This window comes from Somniosus microcephalus, chromosome 8 (genome assembly GCF_052327205.1).
Source record: "Somniosus microcephalus isolate GS21.2 chromosome 8, FLI_Smic_1.0, whole genome shotgun sequence".
NCBI classification, from domain to species: domain Eukaryota; kingdom Metazoa; phylum Chordata; class Chondrichthyes; order Squaliformes; family Somniosidae; genus Somniosus; species Somniosus microcephalus.
The window spans coordinates 253,841,728-253,859,114 of NC_140994.1; positions in this window are offsets into that span (position 1 = coordinate 253,841,728).

Here is a 17,387-nt window from a genome sequence, read left to right on the forward strand (position 1 = left end):
CCACCCTACTGCTCCTCCGTAATGGGACCCCAGTGGCTGCAGCAAGGCTGGTGGAAGGCTGCTGATTGTCAGAACCTGAGACTGCAGATGCCCTTGAAGGACGGCCTCGACCAGCTCTGGGCCTGGAGGGCCCGGCTGCAGACTGCACCAACTCTGCATGGCCGGCAGCAGTCTGTCCTACAGGTGGTGGCAAGTGCAGTGGAGAAGTGACAGTAGTGGCAGCAGGAATGCTGTCATCTTAAGAGAGGACAGCAACTCCCTGCTCGACCGACACACTGGCACTCCCACGGGGCATCACTTCAGCATCCGGAGCAATCTGCTGGAGCACAGATTGCTGGCCTGCTGCGGCGCGGTGAGAGCCCCAGGGAAATGTGTCCGAACCAGCGAGGATGGCAGCAGTCAGTGCTCGCATGGCCTCAATCTGAGTCTGCATGAGAGCAGTCAAAGATGGGGTCACAGCAGCCAGTGACTGAATTGCAGCACTAAGCATTTGCGTAGCATCCGCCTGTGCTACAGCGAAGTGCTCCACACTCCTTGCCAGTGATTCAATGCATTCGGACACCCTTCCCCCTGCGCCCATGTGCTCAGTGTGCATGTCCACCGCCTGGGTGTTCATTTCAGCGATGAGCCGCTCCTCCTCTGCGTCCAGTGCAGCAGGACTCGCTGGCCTACTCTCCCTCCGGGGAGAAGGCCCCCGAGCTTCCCTACCCCCATCGCGTTGCTGTAGCCCGCTGGGTCCTGGAGCTTCGCCCTCATCAGACCCTTCCGCCCTGCTCCCCTCCAGGGAAGGCGTGTTCCCAGTATGGTCATGGGCTTCCTCAGGAGAGGGTGGCACTGATGCTCCGGCTTCATCTTCCTCCTCGCCTGCAGCTTCACTCCCACTGGCAGCTTGAGGGCCCGTCTCCAAAGCTGGTGAATCACCATTGAAAGCAGGGAGGTACAAGAATGGCTTTAGCGTGAGGTCAGGGTGGCAGCAAGGGAGGAATGAGTGCAGCGATTTAGTAAGTTGGATTGAAAGTGTCAAAGGCTGGTGTTGTGAGGGACAAGTGGAAGGAGAGAGGACAAAAAGGTGATGACCATACCATTGCTGTCCAGAATGGGGTCGGCATCTCCAGCGGCGACGGGGCCGATCACCCGGCTTGTCACAATCCTCTGGACTCGCTCCTCAAGATCGCTGAGGGGTTGTAGCTGAGGTCGCCCTCCACCCGTCCGTTGCTGCTGTCTCCTATTATGAGTTAGCTTGGCCTGCAAGAAAAAGGACGGCATCTAAGTAAATATACAGCCATGGTCTTGCCTGATGTGCCTCCCATAGGTGAATAGCCCTTACTGTATACAGCCATGGTCTTACCTGATGTGCCTCCCATAAATGAATAGCCCTTACTGTATACAGTCATGGTCTTGCCTGATGTGCCTCCCATAGGTGAATAGCCCTTACTGTATGCAAAGTGTGGAATGTGCGTGTGTGTTTCATGAGAGGCCCATAGGCGTTGGATGAGTGTTGGGCATTGGGGTTTTAAGACCCTCTGGCCATAGAGTGAGGTTGAGATGGAGGGATAGAGTGGTATTGAAAAAAAGCCACTCACCCTGACAACCCGAGTGAGGCCGTTGAACTTTTTTCTACATTGTATATGGGTCCTGGACACCATGCTCCTGGAGGAGACGCTCTGTGGAACCTCCCTCCACACTCTTCTGTACTCGCGCGGCAAAGGCCTCCTGCCACTCTCTGGGTACAGTATTGATCTTCTGCGTTCCACCGTGCCAACCAGAGCCTCCAAGGCCCGCTCGCTGAAGCGCTGTGCTCGCTCCTTGGCCCTCTTCATAGTCCTTGGCTGCAAGATTTAGGCACAGTTCTCTCCAGACCGAGATTCAAGGCTCCAATGAGCAGGGTGCGGCTGGAGAGTAAGATCGACCCTCCCCTTTAAGAACTGACTGGTGCCAGTGTGTCTGTGTTCAATCGCTAACTGACAGCACCTGCGCTGCGCCAGCACTCTGAGTTAGCGCCTCGCTCCTCGGCCTTTGCGCCTTAAGAGAGGTGTGTAGCGCCTGATTTAGTGCTCCAATCAACTCCGGGGGCGAAAAAAGCCAAGTTTGCAGTCGGAGGCAATAATTAATGCCAGGCGCTAATTTTTGCGCCGGGCCGATAAATGAGCCCCAAATGGGGCGATACTGAATTTCTCCCCCATTATATCTACACGTAGCTAGATGTCTATAAAGAACAGGTAAATGCAGTGGGGACATGTTAATGTATTCAGTATCAGAATTACATATTTCTCTGTACTCATAATATTGAACAGTGTGTGTGAGTAGATAATCCTTTTTATTAACAAATAACCCTTTTGATAAATAATCAATGCTTTTCACTGACGAATGATTTGTTTTCGTGTATAATCCTGAACACTAATCAATATAATAATGACAGGGCTGCCATGCAATTTTCCTTTAGCAAATGATGAAGTGATTTGAATATTAGATTGCAGCAGGGATAGATAATTAATTATTCATCAAGCTCATTTTATTAACTAATATTGATGACTAAAATGCTGCTTAATATTTCATAGAGGTTTGATTAGTTAGGAAATAAGTTTCCTCACAAAGGAATTCAATTATTTATGCCGAGAGGCTACTTTATTCTTTTACAAATCTGTCTTTAAATTAAAACTTGCTAAAAAATGTTATTCATAACACATATCATGTGCTTAACATATCAAATATTGCAACAAAGTCCTGCGTAAGATTAGAAACAAACCACAAAAAAAAATGACTGTAACACATTATTTGGGTGACTTTGTCAAGTAAAAGGATGCTGGAAAGTAATTAAGATCTGTTAATACTTGGGATAAAAACTATCAGGGTAAAAAAATCAGCTGGTTTTCTATTAGAGGAGATCCTAAATGTGTTGATGAAGATTTTCTTGGTTTAATGCTTGTAATGAAAATGTAGAAGAAAGACAGAAAGAAAGAAAGAAAGGAAGGAAGGAAGGAAGGAAGGAAGGAAGAAAGGAAGAAAGAATGAAAGTACTTACATTTATATTACGCCTTTCATGACCTCAGGATGTTCCAATGAAGTATTTTTGAAGTGTAGTCACTATTGTAACGTAGGAATATATTTTAAAAGCAGATGTTTACTTCTTTGCTAAAGGAATCTTCATGAAGAATCTGCAACGTCATTGTACAAGATGTGATTCCATTTTCCATCCAGCGAGAAGTCGCACTTACAGGGTGCCTACCTCCCCACTGGGGAATGACATCTGTAGCGACGGAGAATTCCTACAGCAGGCAAGATAAGGTCCTAATAAACTTTCTGGGTTTGGTGTTTCTGCTTTTCACGTCAAGGTGCTACAACTGAACCATTTTGCTTATTTTAAGCCCTTAGCCACAGCTGACTGGCTAAGCTTGCTAGCGTCCACTCTCCAGAGAGAGGTAGGGCTGTTTAACCTCTCGTTGCAAGGACAGCACCTCTTACCGTTAAGCACCCTTTCTGCACTGCACCGAAACATCAGCTTGAAGGTGGTGGAGCTCAAATCCTGGAGTGGGACTCGATTCCGGAACCTTCCAACTCAGAACCGCCAATCTTGCAGCCTGGTTTGGAATTAAAGCTATGACATTGCGACCCTTGTGTTCATAGATTTTAAATTGTCCTTTTTTTTTGGCTTCAAGCATGCGTGTTAACCTTGATAACATTGTGAGCAGGACTAAATCAACACAAGCTTTCACCAATTTTATTACACCTGGGCCACTTATCCTCAGTCACTTCCAACAACGTACAGTTATTTTAACATAGCAAAACGTCCCAAGGCGCTTAACAAGAGCGATATCAATAAAAAAAACACCGAACCACAGAAAGAAATATCAGGACAGATGACCAAAAGCTTGGTCAAAGAGGTAGGTTTTAAGGACCGCCTTAAAGAGATGAGAGAGGTAGAGAGGTGGAGAGGTTTAAGTAGGGGATTCCAGAGCTTAGGGCCCAGCCAGCTGAAGGCACGGCCACCCATGGTGGAACAATGAAAATCAGGGATGTGCAAGAGGCCAGAATTGGAGGAGCGCAGAGATGTTGAAGGCTTGTAGGGCTGGAGGAGGTTACAGAGATAGGTTGGGGTGAGGCCATGGAGGGATTTAAAAACAAGGATGATGATTGAAAACAGGGTGCTTATGTCAGCCCTGGCTCAATGGGTAGCACTCTCACCTGTGAGTCAGAACAATGTCGGTTCAAGTCCCACTCCAGAGACTGGTAGCGCCAAATCCAGGCTGCCCCTCCAGTGCAGTACTGAGGGAGTGCTGCACTGTCGGAGGTGCCATCTTTCAAATGAGATGTTAAACCAAAGCCCCATCTGCTCTCTCAGGTGGATATAAAAGATCCCATGGTACTATTTCGAAGAAGAGCAGGGGAGTTCTCCTGGTGTCTTGGCCAATATTTGTCCCTCAACCAATACCACCAAAAGAGATTATCTTGTCATTATCTCATTGCTGTTTGTGGGAGCTTGCTGTGCGTAAATTGGATGCCGCATTTCCCCCATTACAACAGTGACTTCAAAAATATTCAATTGGCTGTAAAGCGTTTTGGGAACATCCTGAGGTAGTGAAAGATGCTATACAAGTTCTTTCTACTGCTTTCATAGTGCTCTCAAGTTTCAAAGGCGTTAGGGTTATAAGGAAGAAAGAGTTGCATTTATATGGTGACTTTCACGGCCACCGGATGTCTCAAACCGCTTTACAGCCAATGAAGTACTTTTTTGGAGTGTAGTCACTGTTGTAATGTAGGAAACACAGCAGCCAATTTGCACACAGCAAGCTCACACAAACGGCAATGACAACATAATCTGTTTTTGTTATGTTGATTGAGGGATAAATATTGGCCAGGACATCAAGGATAACTCCCCTGCTCTTCTTCGAAATAGTGCCATGGGATCTTTTATGTCGACCTGAGAGAGCAGACGGGGCCTCGGTTTAACGTCTCATCCGAAAGACGGCACCTCCGACAGTGCAGCACTCCTTCAGTACTGCACTGGGAGTGTCAGCCTAGATTTATGTGCTCAAGTCCCTGGAGTGGGGCTTAAACCCACAACCTTCTGACTCAGAGGTAAGTGTGCTACGCTTTGAGCCACAGCTGACAACTTCTTAGACTAAAGTAGTAATATTACTTATAGTGATAAAGGTGCTCGTGATATTTGAACATGATTTTTTTTTTAACCATACATCAACGTTGTTCTTCCATCACAGTCAGACGTTCCTTCGATCTGTCAGTTGTCCATGTGTTAAAACAGCTATTTTCTGCAGAGGTTTATGAAAAATAAAAGTTTCCCTTGATCTCTGTTGGCCGTGCTGGTTCCGAGGCACTCATGTCAAATGAGAGCTTTTATTAATGCTGGCTGCACCTCCGCTAGGATTTTGTTTGATATAACAGGTTATGAAAAACGCCAGAGAGTAGAGTTACCGGCAGCATTAACAAGTGTGTCATTTCACATCACTGCATCCAATCCTGCTGAGCTGCCTCAGGACATCGTACTGAATAGCCCCGTAAGGCTGTCCTCGACGGGCGAGTCGATCGCTCCTTTGGAAATTGAGGGCGCGACGAGAGCAGTAAGCAACTGGTTGGATGTCAGTGAAGGTAACTTGCCCAAGTGTAATCAGGTTGACATCGTTGCCTGATGAAAGCATGCGTTGCTGTAGCTCTGATCACAACGTTTATCAAAGTCAATAGGTATGTTTTAAAGCTAAATGCTGAGTTTTCAATCCATGCACATCCAGGCTGAAAGGTTACAGTTCTAAATCCAAAGCAGGCTGCAATAAAATACCGTAAATTGCAACCAAGCTAGGGCCCCGATTTGCATATGCAAGCAGCCTCACTCTTGTTTCGAGCGGGAGTGCGCAGCTCCCATGTACAAGCAGGCCTGATAATCGCATTAGGCGGGTCTTGGGCGCACAAGGGCCCACAGCTGTTTCCCTGCCATGTTCAGCTGCTGGACACCTGGTAAACAATGCAGCCAGCAGTTGAAAATCGCCCCGTTTGTTCATTTTGGGACAGGGTTCAAATAGCAGCAACCGCGCCGAAAAAAAGGACTGCAACAAGTTACAGGAGGACATTAATAAACTTGCAGAATGGGCGTATAATTGGCAAATGAAGTTTAACACAGATAAATGTGAGGGATTACATTTTGGTTGGAAAAATAGAGAGGTCACTTGTCACCTGGAGGGTGCGAGTCCAGGTGGGGTAGAGGGACAAAGGGATCTGGGAGTACAAATACACAAATCACTGAAAGTTGCGACACAGGTGAGCAAGGCCATAAAAAAAGCAAACCAAGCACTAGGGTTTATTTCTAGAGAGATAGAATTGAAAAGTAGGGATGTTATGCTAAACCTGTATCGAACCTTGGTTAGACCACACTTGCAGTACTGCGTACAGTTCTGGTCGCCATATTATGAAAAGGATATAGAGACACCAGAGAGGGAGCTCAGAAGATTTACAAGGATGATACCAGAAATGCGAGGGTATACATATCAGGAAAGGATGATCAGGCTGGGTCTCTTTTCTCTTGAAAAATACAGAGCGAATGGGCGCGATCTTGCCAGCCCTGGGGAGGTGGGTATGGAGGCGGGAATGCCGGGAAAATGGCAGAATCTGGGGGTGGGCGCCCATCCCGCCCCATCCCGCCCCCAACCCGCCTCCATGGCAGTTAACAGGTAGTTAACAGGCAGATAAGAGGATTATCCCCATTTTACCCACACAAGTGTGGGCTTCCCGAAGGCTCCGAACCCCGCCAGGGTCACCGAGGTGAGCAGTGGGTCTGTGGGGGTCGGAGGGGTGCAAAAGTGCGCTGTGAAGGTAAGTGATGGGGGCAAGAGTGGAGAGGTGAGTATGTGAGGTAAGTGGAAAGTGTTAGTAAAAGTTTACTTACCTTTGTTTCTTCCTGCAGGCTTCAAGCGTTGGATATGCGGAGAGTCTCGCACCTCCGCGGCAGAGATAACAGATGGCCGTTGCATTCTCCAATGCAGCAATCATCTAATTTCTGCTAAAGAAAGAGGTTTGATGAATCATGAATTCAAGAACTCATCAAACTACAGAGAATGTCAGTGTTTGACAGCTTCACAGATGAAACGTCATATGTTGACATTCTCTGTAACCGGCTTTCCCTTATTTGGCCTGCTAAGCCCGCTGGGCGGGCTTAACAAGGTCAATCAAGGGAAAATAGCGTGGGTTGGCCAGAAGTAGATGGAGGCGGGACTGAAACCCGACAAGTGGGATTCCCGCCTCCAAAAGCTCCCCATTAGCAAAATACAGCTCAATGTTTCCACTTGTGGGGAAGAGCATGACTAGAGGCCACCAATATAAGATAGTCACCAAGAAATCCAATAGGGAATTCAGGAGAAACTTCTTTACCCAGAGAGTGGTGAGAATGTGGAACTCGCTACCACAGGGAGTGGTTGAGGCGAATTGTATAGATGCATTTAAGGGGAGGCTGGACAAGCATATGAGGGAGAAGGGAATAGAGGGTTATGCTGATAGATTTAGATGAGGAAAGCTGAAAGGATGCTTGTGTGGAGCATAAACACCGGCATGGACTGGTTGGGCCGAATGGCCTGTTTCTGTGCCGTACATCCTATGTAATGTAAAATAAGGAAGTGGAATGTTAGAAGTAAGAAGGGAAGTCAGCTGAACGGTAATAGAAGTGTGAAATGAGATATCAGGGAAGGCTGTGGAAAGCAGGCAGCATGAAGGGGTTCAATAATAAATGATACTTGCATTTATAAAGCACTTCATCACTTTAAAACATCTCAAGTGCTTTGCACAATTAATTGCTTTTGGAGTGCAGCGATTGTTACGTGTTAGCTGTGGCTCAGTTGGTAGCACTCTCGCCTCTGAGTGAGTGGAAAGGTTGTGGGTTTAAGTCTTGTTCCAGAGACTTGAGCATATAGCTTAGGAGACACTACAGTACTGAGGGAGTGCTGCACTGTCGGAGGTGCCGTCTTTCAGATGAGACCTTAAACTGAGGCCCCCGTCTGCTCCCTCAGCCGGATGTAAAAGATCCCATGGCACTATTTTGAAGAAGAGCAGGGGAGTTCTCCCAGGTGCGAGAGGGTTCGAGTACAGGAGCAAGGATGTCTTGCTGCAGTTGTACAGGGCCTTGGTGAGACCACACCTTGAGTATTGTGTGCAGTTTTCTTCGCCTTATCTGAGGAAGGATGTTCTTGCCATGGAGGGAGTGCAGCGAAGATTCACCAGACTGATACCTGGGATGGCAGGAATGACGTATGAGGAGAGATTGGGTCGATTAGGCTGGAGTTTAGAAGAATGAGAGGGGATCTCATTGAAACTTATAAAATTCTAACAGGACTAGTCAGACTAGATGCAGGAAGGATGTTCCCGATGGTGGGAGAGTCCAGAACCAGGGGTCACAGGCTAAGGATAAGGGGTAAGCCATTTAGGACAGAGATGAGGAGGAATTTTTTCACCCAGAGAGTGGTGAACCTGTGGAATTCTCTACCACAGAAGGCAGTTGAGGCCAATTCATTAAATATATTCAAGAAGGAGTTGGATATATTTCTTTAGGCTAAAGGGATCAAGGGATATGGGGAGAAAGCAGGGACAGGGTACTGAATTTGGATGATCAGCCATGATCTCATTAAATGGCGGATCAAGGCTCGAGGGGCCGAATGGCCTACTCCTGCTCTTCTATGTTTTTAGATGCCCTGGCCCATATTAAATCCCTCCACTAACATTATTAAAATATATTATCTGGTCATTATCAAAATGCAGTTTATGGGATCTTGCTCTATCCAAATTGGCTACCGCAATTCCTACATTAGAGCAGTGACTACACTTCAAAATGTACTTCATTGGATATAAAGCTCCTCAGGATGTCCTGAGGTCGTGAAAGGCGCTGTATAAATCCAAGTCTTTCTTTCTACATATACAAATGGGGCAGCCAGTCAGCAATGCCCCACCAGCAGCAATGAGAGGCAACCCAGTTACTCATTCTTTGATGGTGTTGGTTGGGGATGGGATATTGGCCAGGACACCAAGAAAAGTGCCTGCACTTAGTTGACTAGTACCACGGGACCATCCAAACAGAAGAAATGAACTGTGTCTCATTGGAACATCTCTTCAAAGCAAAGCACGCCACTGCCGACAATCCACTACTCCTTTAGCATGGCTTAGATTATGTGTTGAAGTCCTGCAGTGTTGCTAAAATCCACAACGTCCCAGCCCCAGGGATGAGAGCGCTGCCAACTGAGCCAAGCTGACATAAAAGTTTGTTTCCGGAGAGAGAAGTGACTGGGGGGGCTATGGCGTGGAAGTTGGTGGGTGGGTGGGTTAGGGCAGCTGTCTCCCATTCTGCCAGTGCATTTCACACCTGTCTTTTGTCTCCACTAGTCCTATCACCATCTCGTCTCGTTTTGAATACCTCTTAATGTCTCTTCTCTTTTGTTCTCTCCCAGCCTGGCCTCTTAATCTATTTCATTCCCTGTGCCTCTTTAGTCTTGACAAAGGGTTTTGACCCGAAACGTTGACTCTAATTTCTCTCCACAGACGTTGCCTGGCCTGCTGAGTTTTTCCAGCATTTTCTGTTGTTATTTCAGATTTCCAGCATCTGCAGTATTTTGCTATCATACAAGAGTTGAGCCTCTTGGGCTGAATGAACTATCCTTATTAAAAAAATGTTCACGTTCTTAAAGCAGAATTGCACTAAACCTCAGAGAATTTCTCCAGTTGCACCATGCTCCGAATACGATGTGAAGCTGTAACCTTGTAATATTTCCAATCTTCAATGAAGGAATCTTACTGTGGGCCTTCACACAGAAATCACAGAAACCCCACAGTGCAGATAGAGGCCATTTCGGCCCATCGAGCCTGCACCGACACATATCCCACCCAATCCCCGTAACCCCTACACCAACACATATCCCACCCTATCCCCGTAACCCCACGTATTTAATCCCCCTAACACTAAGGGTCAATTTATCATAGCCAATCAACCTAACCCGCACATCTTTGGACTGTGGGAGGAAACCGGAGCACCCGGAGTAAACCCACGCAAACACGGGGAGAATGTGCAAACTCCACACAGACAGTCGCCCGAGGCTGGATTCGAACCCGGGTCCCTGGCGCTGTGAGGCAACAGTGCTAACCACTATGCCACCGTGCTGAAGATTAAACTTCAGAAAACATGGAGTACAAAGTTAGTTACAACATTAGTGAGATCAATACTCGACAAGCCTTTCATCTACACTGGCAGAGGTTGCTTAAGGCTAGAAACGTGAAATTAATTTAACTCTTAGACAACGTGTGAAAAGTTAACTATTTATTTTTAACAGCTGAAGCACAGATATTGCCTCAAATGATGCCTTGAAGAAGCCTGTCTCGCACCGCACATTAAATACGGGTAAATAACTGCTGCGGATCACCAATGCTGCCTGTGAGCTGCGCTTTGTTCCACTCGGCCAGCTGCTTTTAATGCGCGGTCCCTTTAAATTTCTGCGCACACGCGGTAGTTACAGTGTAAAAGCCAGTGAGTGGCCTGCGCGGGACCTTTGAGATTAATGCGTGGCTGCGCGCACGTTAGCGGGAACATTTCCGATAACCTAATCCCTGCTTTTGATCCCTCCAGACTAGACTATTCCAGTGGCCTCCTGGCCAGCCTCCCACAGGGTGCAGAGGAGATTCACCAGGATGTTACCTGGGGCTGGAGTTCTTCAGCTATGAAGAGAGACTGGACAGGCTGGGGTTGTTTTCCTTAGAGCAGAGAAGGCTGAGGGAGGGACCTGATTGAGGTTACAAAATTATGAGGGGCATAGATAGGGTAGATAGAAAGGATCTGGCATGAGAGGAAACGCCACTGGTATGTAAACGTTCCATTGCACATGGTATTTTGGTCCCTCTACTGCCTCCGCCTGTAAGGGGGTGGTGTTTGGGTCAGCTTCTCCTCTGACTTATGAGCGGTTTGAATCGCTCCCACTCCCTTGGTTCTAGACCTGGGACTTATTTGGGGTTTGTGATGAAAATTGCAGCAGACAACTGAATTTTGTTGAAAGAAATAAGGGCCTAGAAATTGGGTGTAGCCCCGCTTGGGGCGTTAGAATTGGCGCAGTGCAAAGTTTATAGCCAGACGCAACTTATCGCCACCTGGCGCGATATTGGGTTGCATCGCCCCTAAAGGTGATTGAGGCGCGAATTCAGGCGTTACACAGGACTCCTAAGGCGCTAAACTTCCGGCGCAACCCAATATCAGAGCGGACGGGCGCAGCACAGGTGCTCTCAATTACCGATGACCACGAGACTTCCAGGCACTGGCCAGCTCTTAAAGGGGAGGGTCAGTCAGCTTCAGCATCCACACTCTGCACCTTGCAGGCCTCAGAATCGGCGCAGGCCCTTCTCTGGCACTGAAAACTTGGACCAGATGGAGAAGGTGAGACAGAGAGCAGAGCGCTTCACCAATGAGGCCCTGGAGCAATTGGTGGCCGCAGTGGAGCGCCGGCGAGATGTTCTCTACCCAGACAATGGCAGGAGGCCGAATCATAAGGACTACCGACGAGCTTGGAGGGATGTATGCCAGAGGGTCAACTCCAGCAGCATGGTGACCAGGAGCCCTGTCCAATGCAGAAAGAAATTCAACAACCTCACTCGGGTCGTGAGGGTGGGTGTTGTTTCTGCAAACTTCTGCATCCCTTCATTTGCACCTGACTTTATGGCTACAGGGTGGCCTGTGCCCCATTGGCCATCTGCCAGCAAGCACCCATGGCCCTTTCTGGGCACACACATGCACATTTGACTCAAGGCGTCATGTAAGGGCTCTTGCACCATGGGGGGCATGAGATGATCACTCAGAGCATCATGTAAGGGCTCTTCCACCATGGGGGGCATGAGATGATCACTCAGGGCATCAGGTAACATAACTTCCCCTCCTTTCCCCTGCAGTCCAAGCTGGCGAGGATTGGCAAAGACCAGCTTCTCACCAGTGGAGGACCTCCACAAGTGGCCTCTCTCAAGGATCTCGAGGAGAGAGTCCACCAGATTCTTGGAGGACGTCTGAGTGGTCTTGTAACCACTGCAGCTGCCGACCCCATTGTCGACAGCGATGGTAAGGTTCTCACCTTTTACAACTGTCTCCTTCCACTTGTTCCCCCGCCAGCATGCTTTCTCACTGTGGACGTATGTCATAGCCTTGCCGCAATCTGGCATCCCTTGCTGCCAAGCTGTCCTTTTGCTAAAGCCACTCTTCCACCTCCCTGCTTTCAGATGCTGCATCACCAGCTCGGGAGCCGGGCCCTCAAGCTGCCAGTGCCAGTGCCTCCAGGGGCTCAATGAGAAAAGTACTGTCCAACAGAAGGTCAACAACTCTCTCCAGCAATGATCAGAATGGCCAGCCCAAATGGCTGCAGCTTTTATACTAGTGCTGTCCCCTTTAAATAGCGCCCCCCGAGTCCGAGAAGGGCCTGGGAATGCTCCATCCAACTGTCACTAATAGCGCCAGGCGGAAAGGTTGCGGGCCCCTCCGAATATCCGGTCCGGGGCGGCAAAAAGGCGTTGCACACTGAAATGACGTCATGATCTGCCTGCGCCCACGGGCGAGTGCAAAGAGTTAGCGCCGGCGCTAAAAGGATACTCAATATGGGAGGTGGCGCTATATTCACTGTGCCCGCCCGAAAATTGGGTAACGCCCCAATTCTCAGGCGCTTTAGGCGCTAATCGCTGGCGCTACCAACTGAATTTCTAGGCTAAGATCTTTATTTGAGAAAAGAACATATACAACACAATAATCTTAACACTCTAAATTGGGGGAACACTTCAGAATATACGAGGGAAAATAACAATAGACAGAATTCTTCACCCCTCCCAATCCCACTTCACTAGCTAAGTTGGGCTCCAGAGGACCAGGGATAATGCTCACCAAAATGACTTATTTTGACAGTTGTAGAGGTTCGCGATTTTGGGGTTCTCTAGATGTGTCGGCTGGGGCCTGCCATACTCCGGACACGGTAGAGGACTTCACCTGCATAGCTGGTCAGTCTTCGCGAGTCAGCTGATGCGGTAGGGTGCGTATTGGATCTATCAGGTGAGTACCCAATTTCTTTTGGTTAGAAGTAGGGTTTAGAGTCTTTTCGATAAAATCTTACCCAGGGGTAAGTCAGGATAGTTTGTAGCGTGGAAAAACTTGCGGATCTTCGGTTTTCTTCCGAGTTGGGTTTTGTTGGTCGCGGTGGCCCAATATTACCCGGTTGCTGGTAATATTTGGTTGTTTGTTTTGTGGGGCCCTGGTCTGCCGCGAGGTCTCCGATGGTGTGTTACTTCTTCGAGAGGGAGAACTGCTTCGAGATGCTTCTTCTTGGACTGGGCTGAACTTGATGACTTGATTTGAAATTTCTGATGAACCGAACTTCCTCCAGCACTGCTTTCTTGAACGAGCTAACTCGAACTGTTTTCTGTGAAAAACAGGCCTTCAATTATACTGATTGAGGCCTGCTAATCTGCGTGCCAAATCAGTCCTGGTGTATTGTTAGTTTTGGCGGGCTCGTTAATATTGATAGGTTTGAATTGTTTAATTGGTTTTGGGGCGGTCCAATCGATCTTAAGTTGTTTTAAGAACATATGAAGTGGTTTCGGGATGGTCCCATCGAGCTTAAGTGGTTTTAAGTGATTGTTTAACCTCTTGTTTAATTGCAGCAAAGTTGTCTTTTCCTGTGGGGGCCAAGGTTCTTTTGTTGGTTGGTGGCATGTTTTTCATTATGCAAGGTTTGGATGGTCCTGTATCTTTGGCGGGAACTGCTTTTCCGTTGGTCTATTGTCAGTATGTAAAATGACTGAGACAGTCTAGATAGTCCCCAGACAGCTTGGTTAATGCCAAGACCCAAAACTGTCCATTTACAGAGGCCAATCCCTATTCTTTTGTTGCAGCCTTTTCCCTTCCACAGGCTCGAACATGCGTTAAAAAAATAAAACCAAAATCCTGGGGTCTTTGATTTTAAATCTCCCTTAGGCCCAATATTCTTATGCCATTCTGACATGGTTTATTAACAGTCCAAAAATTCCTTCTTTAGGGTAATCGTCTTGGTTTTGGGGGATCTGCTGAATTTTGAGAATCTTACACACCTCCCCCTGGCTTTAAGTCCAAGCATGGCAGTAGGCACATGAAAATCGCCCAGTACGTATAATACCAGAACAGGTAGATAAGGTGGCTAAAAAGGCATATGGGATACTTGCCTTCATTAGCCGAGGCATAGAATATAAGAGCAGGGAGGTTATGATGGAGCTGTACAAAATGCTAGTTAGGCCACAGCTGGGATACTGTGTGCAGTTCTGGTCGCCACACTATAGGAAGGATGTGATTGCATTAGAGAGGGTGCAGAGGAGATTCACCAGGATGTTACCTGGGGCTGGAGTGCTTCAGCTATGAAGGGAGACTGGACAGGCTGGGGTTGTTTTCCTTAGAGCAGAGTAGGCTGAGGGGGGCCAGATTGAGGTGTACAAAATTATGAGGGGCATAGATAGGGTAGATAGAAAAGAACTTTTCCCCTGAGTAGATGGGTCAATAACCAGGAGGCATAGATTCAAGATAAGGGGCAGGAGGTTTAGAGGGGATTTGAGGAAAAACTTTTTCACCCAGAGGGTGGTTGGAATCTGGAACTCACTGCCTGAAAGGGTGATAGAGGCAGGAACCCTCACAACATTCAAGAAGCCTTTAGATGAGCATTTGAAACGCCATAGCATACAAGGCTACGGACCAAATGCTGGAAAGTGGGATTAGAATAGACAGTGCTTAATGGCCGGCGCGGACACGATGGGCCGAATGGCCTGTTTCTGTGCTGTATAACCCGATGACTCTATGACCGCCCACCCTCTGTAAACTTGAGTTCATCCAAAACTCTGCCGCCCGTCTCCTAATCCACACCTCGTCTTCCGTGCTCGCTGACCTACATCGGCTCCCAGTCCAGCAGCGCCTCGAATTTAAAATTCTTATTTAAAACACTTCTTGTTGGAAGTTGTGTCTGTGTGGTTTTTTTTCTGCCTCAGGTAAGGGTCGGTGCAGGTTAGGCTGTGATCCTTTATTGTCAAGCAGCCTGCTGGCTACTGCCCCTGTGAAGCGCCTTGGGATGTTTTACTGTGTTACAGACGCTGTATCAGTGTAAGCTGTTGTTGTTGGTGTGGAATGGAACCAGGCAGAGTAGCAAGGTCACAAGTTCAAACCCATGTCTGTACCAACTTTGCTGGTCTCAGTAAAGGCAGCTTAAAGGTGCTATAATTTTCTCCAGTGCTTCTTTGTTGGGAAGGGAAAAAAAACTAGCCCTGTCTTCTGCTTTCCAGTGACTCCTTTACCTCAGAATAAGCCAGCGTCTTCAGGAATGAAGAGGAGAACACTGAAGGGGAAAAAAAAAATGAGGTGTTTGGTGTCAAGCACGAATGGGTTTGTGAATTAATGAACAAAGAGACATATGTTTAACATCTGCTTTAGGTCACCTGTGACTCCTTATTATGCATCTTTAAACATTGCTACATGCACACACTTAGAATTAGTTATTTTCTTTTGATTGTCGAAAGTGGAGGTAAATCTCACGGTTCTGCGCCAGGGGGCAGTGAATAGAGGGAAATTAGGCATGGAGATGGTAAGAAAGACCTGCAAGATGCCCCAAAGCGCTTTACAGCCAATGGCATACTTTTGAATTGTCGTCACTGTTGTAATGTAGGAAACGCGGCAGCCAATTTGAGCACAGCAAGCTCCCACAAACAGCAATGTGATAATGACCGGATAAGCTGATGCTGGTTGAAGGATAAATATTAGCCAGGACGTCGGGGGGGAACTTGCTTGCTCTTTTTTCAAAATCGTGCCGTGGGATTTTTTTTCATCGACCCGAGAGGGCAGACGGGGCCTCGGTTTAACGTCTCATCTAAAAGACGACACCTCCGACAGTGCAGCGCTCCCTCAGTTCCTGCTAGGAGTGTCAGCCTAGATGTTGTTCTCAAGTCTCTGGAGTGGGACGATGAACCAACAAACCTTCTGACTCAGAGGTGATAGTGCTACTAACTGAGCCAGGCTGGAGGAGTGCATAACCAGAAGGGAGTCTGCCATGATTTTTCCGCACTCGCTGGAGGCAGAAGATCCAATTTGCCAAAGGCGGAGGACCAGGAAAGTCCAGCCCATGTTTTTCTTTTTGCTCCTTTCCCCGTTCTTTCCAGTTCTCTCTCTCCCCCCTGACTCTACTCCTGTTCCCTGGCCGCTTGGAATGAAATGTGAAGGCTCACAGTGAAATCACCACCTTCCTCCCATTTCCGCCCCATCATTCTTCACAGCCGCACTTTTCTACCGTGTTCCTGCACCTACTGCTTGACACTGCGGTGCTGCTCGCTTATCAGCTCAGTACAAAGCCGACCACAGGAGATGCCTGGACCAATGCCTATTATCTGCAAGAAACAAAAATCATTTGGCTCTTCTATGGGGTTTAACTGTATTTGCCCCCTTAACGGCATTACTACCTTTAAGGCCTCAATTGCGCCTGTCTGCCTGAACTTCCTGTCCCTGTCGTCTTCTTCTTAGGCAGTCCCTTGGAACTGAGGATGACTTGCTTCCTCATTAAAAATGAGTTCTCAGGTGACTGATGAGTCCAATGCGGGACCTACAGTCTCTGTCACAGGTGGGGCAGATGCTGGTTGAAGGGGCGGGTGGGTGGGGTGCTTGGGTTGACGTGCGCTCCTTCTGCTGTTTGCGCTTGGCTTCTGCTTGCTCCCGGCGAAGAGACTCGAGGTGTTCGGCGCCTTCCCGGATGCTTCTCCTCCACTTTGTGCGGTCTTGGGCCAGGGGTTCCCAGGTGTCGATGGGGATGTTACACTTTTTCAAGGAGGCTTTGAGGGTGTCCTTGAAGCGTTTCCTCTGCCCACCTGGGGCTCTCTTGCCGTGCCGGAGCTCCGAGTAGAGCGCTTGTTTCGGGAGTCTCGTATCGGGCATGCGGACAATGTGACCCGTCCATCAGAGCTGATCGAGCGTAGTCAAAGCTTCGATGCTGTGGATGTTGGCCTGAGCAAGAACACTGATGTTGGTGCGCCTATCCTGCCAATGGATTTGCAGGATCTTGCGGAGGCAGCGTTGGTGGTACCTCTCCAGTGCTTTGAGGTGCCTGCTGTACATGGTCCATGTCCCTGTGCCCAATAGATCACTACCAGCAGTCGCTATCATCCACTTTCTTTATTAGAACGATGGCCAGCAGGAAATCTGGACACTGCAGTGTTTCTTCCACCCCCGTAAGATTGCCCGGCTCCGCCCCTTGCCCCAGCTCATCTGCCGAAACTCTCATCCCTGCCTTTGTTACCTCTAGGCTCGACTATTCCAAAGCCCTCCTGGCTGGCCTCCCATCTTCAACCCTGCATAAACTTGAGTTAATTCAAAACTCTGCTACCCGTATCCT